Source organism: Otolemur garnettii, unplaced genomic scaffold (genome assembly GCF_000181295.1).
Source record: "Otolemur garnettii isolate 467f Iridium unplaced genomic scaffold, OtoGar3 scaffold00071, whole genome shotgun sequence".
Lineage (NCBI taxonomy): Eukaryota > Metazoa > Chordata > Mammalia > Primates > Galagidae > Otolemur > Otolemur garnettii.
The window spans coordinates 3724387-3733387 of NW_003852466.1; the positions used below are offsets into that span (position 1 = coordinate 3724387).

The 9001-nt window shown below is 35.6% G+C and overlaps 1 protein-coding gene across 1 annotated transcript in view; it reads left to right on the forward strand.

The window, feature by feature from the left end:
- The window catches only part of LOC100945379 (serine/threonine-protein phosphatase PP1-gamma catalytic subunit-like), a 38144-nt gene that overhangs the window by 26900 nt on the left and 2243 nt on the right, over positions 1-9001 (forward strand). The window lies entirely within an intron of this gene.

The window sequence follows — 9001 nt, forward strand, 5'->3', positions numbered from 1 at the left end:
ACAGACGGGCGGCAATGCAGCCTACCTCCATACAGACGGGCGGCAATGCAGCCTACCTCCATACAGACGGGCGGCAATGCAGCCTACCTCCATACGGACGGGCGGCAATGCAGCCTACCTCCATACAGATAGGCAGGATTTGTTACCTATCACGGTTCTATCTCATGGGTTTCACCTCTTGACTGATTTTAATTTGTATTCTTTCCCTATCATAAACTATAACCTTGCTTATGATAGCTATAAATTCTGTACATTTACAGTAAATTATTGAATGCAACTGTGGTTTGGGAAACTCTTCCAAACTTTCTGCAGGTGTCAGAAGGGGCAGGGAGGTCTCTTGGGAGGTCTGGTATTTGTAGTTGGTCATGCTCTTGCAAGCACCAACACAAGTCTTGGTTATGAACATTAGACATATAACTACTAGAATTCAAATTAAATAGGGTTTAAAAAAGAAAATGTCAAGTATATGATGTCTATTTCCTCAATTCAGATATAAAACTGTAAAAATGGGAGAGCATATACAAAAAGTGGTCACTCTTCTGAGATGTACTGATGGTGGTACTATTAGTACTGTTATTCTAAAATATTTGTGTGTGATGTCTGATTTTTTTTAAAGGACTAATTATAAGACATTCTAGTTCTATAATCTCATGTCCCTTAGAACTAGGAATCTTACAGTAAAGAAAGGAAATATAGACATAACAAAGAAATTACTAAAAACAACTTGTAATCCTAATTTGAATATATGTCAGTGGTTCTCAACCTTCCTAATGGCCACAAACCTTTAATACAGTCCAAAGGGGTCGCAACCCACAGGTTGAGAACTGCTGACATATGTGCGTATGTGTTTGTGTGTGTCTGTGTGTTTTCTAGGCCTTCCACACCATACTATGTGGTAACCATGCCATATGATATGGGAAGCTTAGAAAAAGTAACCCACTAGCAATAAATACAATAAGTGCCTTAAAATACCATTTACCAGTAAAAGAACTAAGGTTTTCTTGATTCCAAGAGTGAGGCATGAAACATACAAGATGGGTTTAGAAAAGTTGTCATACCAGATAGCAAGGAAGCTAAGAAGGACTGCTGAAGTCACATTAAATTATCTTGAAAACCAAATTGAAGAGGCTCCTGCTGACCACATTGATTGGACAATTTGAGCTTTGAAAATCCCAAATCATGAACAATTCATCAATTAATAATTCATCAGTATGTTTAAACCCATGCGTTAATAATGACTTTTCAAAACAAATGCATCACCCTTAAAAGAATGATAGGGAAGAAATTACTATTTTCAAAACAAGTACATGGGAGAAAGAATCAATCACTTATCCTTCCTTCTCAATATGAAGTATATCAATGGAAAACCGTATAGTATAGTAAATGAGATCAATAGGCTAATGCTTGCATTTACCTAATACAAAATTCTCAAAATATGTACATCAAATACCTAAAGCTACAATCCATAAAAGTAAAAGGGGAAATACACAAATTCATAATCCTACCAGGAGATTTTAACATACCCCATCCAATAACTGGGGCAAGGAAACAAAAATCAGTAAGAGCATAGTCATCCTGAAGAGCAAATAAATAAGCCTAATGTAATGGATGTTTCTAAAACAAGTGGTATTTGAGTCATCTTTTTCTGTGTAATCAATTACCCCTGAACTTGGCAGCTTAAAATAACAAACATTTATTATCTCACAATTTCTGTGGATCAAGAGTGCAGAAGCATCATAGCTCCCACGAAATTGCATTCAAGCCGACTGCCAGGGTGGTGGTCTCATCTGAAGGCTGTACTGGGGGAGGATCCATTCATTCACATGATTGTTAAAAGAACTTGGTTCCTCACTGGCTGTAGGCCAGAGAATTCAATTCCTGACCACATGGGCTTCTTATTACCTAGCAGCTTACTTCCCCTAGAGCAAGCAATCTGAAAGAAAGAGGTGGAAAGAGCAAGTGAAACCACCCAAGATGGAAGCCACAAACATTTTTCCCTTCTTCTTTGGAGGAGGGTAGCAGCATTATTGATATATAATTCACATACTATACACATTACCCATTAAAGTGTAGGATTTAATAGTTTTTAATACATTGACTATCTATCACCACAATCCCTCCATCCACCCTGGCAACCACTAATTTACTCCCTATTGCTACAGATTTTCCTGTTCTGAACATTTCCTGTTCTGGCTCCATATAACATGGATCCATTTTTAACTGGATTCTTTTACTTAGGTTTTTTTTTTTTTTTTTTGGTTTGTTTGTTTGTTTGTTTGCCATTTTTTGCCAGGGCTGGGTTTGAACCCGCCACCTCCGGCATATGGCATATGGGGCCAGCACCCTACCCTTTTGAGCCACAGGCACCGCCCCTCTTTTACTTAGTTTAATGTTTTCAAGGTTTATATAGTTTGTAGTATGTATCAATTCTTCCTTCCTTTTTAAGAACAGATAATAATCCACATTTTGTTTATATGTTCATCAGCTGATGAACTTTGGCTTGTTTCTACTTTTTAGCTATTACGAACGGTGCTGCTGTGGAAATCCATGTACAAGTTTTTAATGTGGATATGTATTGTATTTCTCTTGAGTATGGGTAGAGTAGAATTTGGGGACCAAATGGTAACATTATATTTAACTATTTGAGGAAATGCCATAGTGGTTTCCAAACTAGCTGTACCATTTTACATTCCCATCAACAATGTATTTGTGTTCCAATATCTTCACATCCTAACAAATACACATTACCTGACTTTTTAAATCATAGCTACCCTAGTGAGTATAGTGGTATCTCATGATTTTCATTTGTACTTCCATAATAACTAAATGTTGAACATTTTTTCATGTGCTAGTGGCCACTTGTATAGTCTTTTTTGGAGAAATGTTTATTCAGATCTTTTGCCACATTTTAATGGCATTACTGTTTTTCTTTTTGTTGAATTATAAAGTTCTTTATATATTCTAGATGCAAGTCCTTTATCAGATGAATGATTTTCAAGTATTTTCTCCCCCTTTGTGAGTTTCTCTTTACTTAATTAATAATATCCTCTAAAGCACAAAGTTTCTAATTTTGATGATATGTAATTAATTTATTTTTCTATTGTTATTTGTGGGGTTTTTTATATCTAATAATATTTTACCTAATCCAAGGTCACAAAGACTTACTTGTCTTTGAATTTTGGATGAGTATGGTGTCTCACACCTATTATCTTAGCACTTAGGGAGGCTGAGGAGGAAAGATTGCTTGAGGTCAGGAGATACCAAGAGCAAGATCCCATCTCAACAACAACAACAAAAAAAAATTAGGGGGACACAGTGGCACACACTTGTAGTCCCAGCTACTCAGGAAGCTGAGGCCAAAGGATTGCTTAAGCCCAGAAGTTTGAGGTTGCAGTGAACTGTGATGATATCATCACACTCTACCATGGCCAAAAGAGCAAAACTCTGTCAAATAGTTGTACAGTTTTAGCTATTACATTATTACATTTAGGTATTTGATGTATTTTGTGTACAGCATGAGGTAAGGGTCCAAGTTCATTCTTTTGCATTTGGATACCCAGTGGTCATAGCAACATTTATTAAAATGATATTCTTCTCCCCATTGAAAGGTCTTAGTACCCTTGTCCAAAATCAACTGACCATAAATATATGAGTATAGTTCTGGACTATCAATTTCATTCCACTGATCAATATGTCTATTCTTATACCATTACCACATTGTCTTAATTAGTGTAGCTTTTGAATAAGTTTTAAAGTTGGGAGGCATGAGTCCTCCAATTTTGTTCTACCTTCTAGTGTTATTTTGACAATCCTGGTCCCCTTTAGTTTCCATACTGACCTTCTATACTACAACCTTGCTGAACTCATTTATTATTTCTGATACTTTCATAGTGGATTTCTTAGGATTTTCTATATACAAATTTATGTCATCTGAGAATAGAGATGGTTTTACTTTTCCTTTCCAATATTGGTGCCTCTTATTTCATTTTCTTGCCTAATTGTTCGAGCAAGAACTTCCAGTACAGGGAGGCGCCTGTGGCTCAGTGAGTAGGGCACCGGCCCCACATACCGAGGGTGGTGGGTTCAAACCCAGCCCCAGCCAAACTGCAACAAAAAAATAGCCGGGCGTTGTGGCGGGTGCCTATAGTCCCAGCTACTTGGGAGGCTGAGGCAGAAGAATCGCCTAAGCCCAGGAGTTGGAGGTTGCTGGAGCTACTCCACCGTACTCTACCAAGGGCGAAAAAGTGAGACTCTGTCTCTACAAAAAAAAAAAAAAAAAAAAAGAACTTCTAGTACAATGTTGAATAGAAGTGATAAGAGCAAGCATCCTTGTCTGGTTCCTAATCTTAGAGAAAATCATCTAGTCTTTCACCATTAAGTATAATATCAGCAGTGAGATTTTTGTACATGCCCTTGATCAGATTAAAGAAATTCCCTTGTAGTTCTAGTTTTGTGCTTTCATCATAAAAAGTTGTTATATGTTGTAAAATGCTGGCCAGAGTTCTATTAAGATACTTATTTTGTTTTTGTTTTGCTTTGTTTTTTATTGTATTAGTAGGGGATATTATATTTACTAATTTTCATGTATTTAGCCAATCTTGCACTCCTGGGATAAATCCCTCATGGTCATGGTGCACAATTCTTTTATATGTTTCTGTATTTAATTTGCTAACATTTTATTGAATATTTTGCATTTGTATTTATAAGAGATATTGGTTCATAGTTTTCTTGTGATCTTTGGTTTTGGTATCAAATAATACTGGTCTTATAGAATGAGTATGAATTGCTCTTTTCTGTTTTTTTTATAAGAATGTGAAAAATTGATATTAATTCTTCTTTAAATATTCGTTAGAATCCACCAGTGACGCCATCTGGGCCTGAGTTTTTCTTCATGGGAGTTCTTTATTACTAATTTATTATTATAAGCCTATTTGATTTTCTATTTCTTCTTCATTCAGTTTCAGTAGTTTGTGCCTTTCTGGGAATGTGTCTATTTTAACTAAGCTGTCTAATTTATTGTGAAGAAACTGTTTATAGCATTCCTTTATAAATCTTTTTATTTCCATAAGGTTAGTAATAATGTCCCCTTTTCCATTTCTGATTTTATTGAGTATTTTATCTTTTCTTCCCAGTTAATCTAGCTAGAAATTTGTCAATTATGTTGAAACTTCAAAGGACCAACTTTTGGTTTTATTGATTTTTCTCTATTTCCTGCTCTCTATTTTCTTTAACTCCTCTATAGTCTGGATAGAGATATGGTGAGCTTGAAAGGGCGAGGGGAGGTCATACTTCAAATGCTACAGACTCTCACTGTTCTTACCAAGTTTTAGTAGATTTGATTGCATATAAATGTTTTCCCTGGCTTTGTGCCCTTAGGATTATTTCCAGAGCCTTTAAATAGTTAAAATTTGTATTATGATTTTCATGAGTTTCACTGGGGAGCAGGTTTGTGGAGCTCTTCGTGTTACTATGGAAGTAGAAGTCCTTAGTCTTTTTATAACCTAACACTGAAGTGACATATTCCATCCATCAGAAATGAGTCAATAGGTCTGGCTCACAATTAAGGAGAAAAAGTTACACAAAGGTATGAATACAAGGAGACGGAGGTTAATGAGGGGTCATCTTAGAAGCTGGAGAACACATATTTGAGCAACAAGAAACATCTATGAAAATTGGCCACTGGCTGGTCTATAAATTTAAGCCTCAACAACTTTCAAAAGATAGGTCTTACACAGATCATGTTCTTTAACCCAAAGGTAATTAAGTTAGAAAAAAATACCAAAAGGAAAGGAAAAATGTGAAAATTACACAACACACATAAATAGCATGGAGGTCAAAGATAATTTATGAAATGAACAGGAAACTAACTTAACATCAATGAAAACACTTCGGATTACAACCTATATAATGTAGCCAAAGCAATTCCTGGGTGGAAATACATAGACATTAGTTATAACATTACAAAAGAGAAGACTAAATGAAAATTAATAAAGTAATTAAGTTAAAAATACTTTATAGAACAAACCTAAGAAGAAAATTATAATGATGACAGTAGAAATTCAGGAAATGGAAAAACAGAATTGAAAGGACAAAAAATATCAAGAGTTGATTATTTGAAAAGTCTAAGGAAAAGTGGGATATAACTACAGATCCTACAAAGATTTTAAAAATTACCCAGAGAGTATTTTGAACAATATTATTATGCCAATAAACTTGAGGACTTTATGAGATATACAAATTCTTACAAAACTATAACCTACCAAGCTGTACTTCAAGATAAAATAGAAACCCTATGTGTACCTATAACCATTAAGGAAAATAAACAGTAGCTAAAAAATCTTCCCCCCAAAGCAGATATTAGGCATACATGGTTTTACAGGTCATTAGGTTTTACTAATCATTCAAGGAATATATAGGGGGAAAAACTCACTTCTTGAAGCTAACATAATTTGATACTAAAACTGACAAGGAGAGTTGAAAAAAAGAAAATTATAACACTATTCCACATTAGCATACATGCAAAAATCCTAAATAAAATGGTGGCAAATTGCATTCAATAATATATTTTTGAAAAAGAATTAATCAAGACCAACTTATATTTTCCAAGAAAGAAAATTTAAAGAAAAAAATATGACTATTTCAATCATTCATCTTTGAATTCTTTGAACTTAGTGGAGCCTGGCATATAGTAAGTCCTGATTGAATGGTTGCTGGTTGATTGAATGAATGAATGAAAAAAAGAATGGTTCAATCTTCTTGAAAAAACAGCAGATGCTGGGCATGGGCATGGTGTGGGGGTGTCTGGTATACCTTTTGAGTGCAAGACATAACCACAAGAGGCCTCTACTTTAACAAAATCCAATATTTTGACCTGGTTGTACCCTCACATTAAACTGAAATAAATTTGTTTTAAAAAATTAGTGACTGGGTCACCTGCCCAGACTAAGAGGTCCAGGGTGAAGTTAGCATGTTAGAAAGAGAATAATATTTGGGAATGTGGCTGCAAGACACCAAGAGATGAATGAAAGAGTTCATGAATAAATTGCAAAGTTCAATTTGCAAATATATTAAAATAAAATACAGGAATAAATTCCTTTACTACAGTTGAAATACTGGCTTAACCATGCAACTGATCTATATGCAAGATACTGTGAGTGCTTTAGGGCTGCAATTATTAATAATTAACAAAGACTCAAAAAGAATTTATTACATGTTGTGAAGGACTATCAGCCCTTTACACCTTAGTGTAAACAAAAACTTTGAAGGTAGGAGGAGGGTGCCACCTACTGAGAAAATGAAGAATAACAGCATGGTGAAAGCTTTCAAGGTTCCCACTTTAAAATTGTTCTTAGGAGGTCTTACTTAATTTCTTGCTCTTTCCACCACCTTCTTTAGTAAGTATTTTTTCTAGAATATTTTAAAATAATTAATATTTTTTAAAACTTTACATCTCCTTAATATGCCGTTTGTAAATATGTATCACACTTTGTTCATATTTTTCTCGAAATTTGGAAAGTGTTTCATCTAAATGTCTTTAATTAAAATGTTAAAAGTAAAAATTAATGGACAACACAGCTCCAAATCTAAACTGCTATTTATTAACAGTGCACAATTCTAACAATGTGCATTTAAGTGCAGAGTCAGAGCTTTTAGGTTATCACCAACATCACACAGGTGCAGGAAATCACTAGCTCGGAAGAATGTATTGTCAGTCTGGACAGAAAAATAAAGAATACCCCCTAAAACCCACTCTAGTTCCTCTGAGCATAGCATGAGCAATACTCTATAAATTGCCTGACGTATTTTCTCAAGATCCTTCCTTGTGCACAGAGATTTAGTTATTATTCAGCTAGGGGCTGAACCCAACACACAGAATTGGTTCTGTGGCATTCCTGGTGAGTTCCCCTGAAATCTCAAACAGGAAGACAAAATAGCATTTATTGAACACTATAAGCCCGTCACTGAACTTTTTTTTACCTTACACATGTTGTATCATTTAATCACACAACTATATGAAGTAAGTTTTATATCAAAATTAATGATAAAGAGGCTCAAAGAAACTGGAGAAAAGGACCCCACCTCATACCAGGAGTACAACATTGAAATTCCAAGGCCAAGCTTGACTCCTTTCCCCATTTTCCTAAACTCCTTCATAAGGGAAAAACAGACAATCTAGCTAAGGGGAAAACACAGTGGGTCACATCAAAAGAGAAGCTCTCAAACATTGGTTGTGGATATAGAGGTAAGTGGGTCTGCATCAATTGAACCTCTTTGCAATATCTATAACGTAGTGATTTTTAATGGGTTTGCATTGTAATGAGGTCCAAAAGGTAAAGAACTCCAGTTAAATAGGTTTATCTAAGGTTTCATGCAGAATTTTCTTGGGGCACAGCTAACATCCCAGTGAATACCAGTTAGGAAACGTTTCCCTGGCCAGGAAGCAGCCATTGATGGGTTTTAAGCAGGGAAACAACATGGTTCGATTAACACACTTGACACAGAATTCTGGCAGCAGGGTCTGGGGAGCGGTAGAGGCTATATTTGAATGGAAGCCAGGAGCTGAAGTGGAGTTATCTGGGGGGATAGAGATGGAGAGAGAGGGACAAAGTGGAGAAATATTTAAGAAATAGAATCAACTGGACTTGGAGATGAATCAGATATAGGAGAGAAATAAATATTGAATAACCCACAAAGTTGTTGTTTGGGTTCTTAGGTAAATATTAAACCACAGGAGATAGAGAAATTGGTTTAACTTTTAAAATCCTGTGCTTTGAAGATTTATTTATCAGTAAACTTTTTATTTCTGAGCTATTTCACAGAACTGGTGTTCTATAAAACACACTTTCAGAAACTGCTGTAGGAATATCAGAGAGGCAACTGGCCCAGACACACTGCATGATATCATCCAACTTCTATGGGGAAAATCCTAAGAAAAATTTTAGCTCGTGGTTCCAGTGGGGAGAGAAGGAGGAAGCAGGGAGCGGGGCGGCTGGGGGGGGGG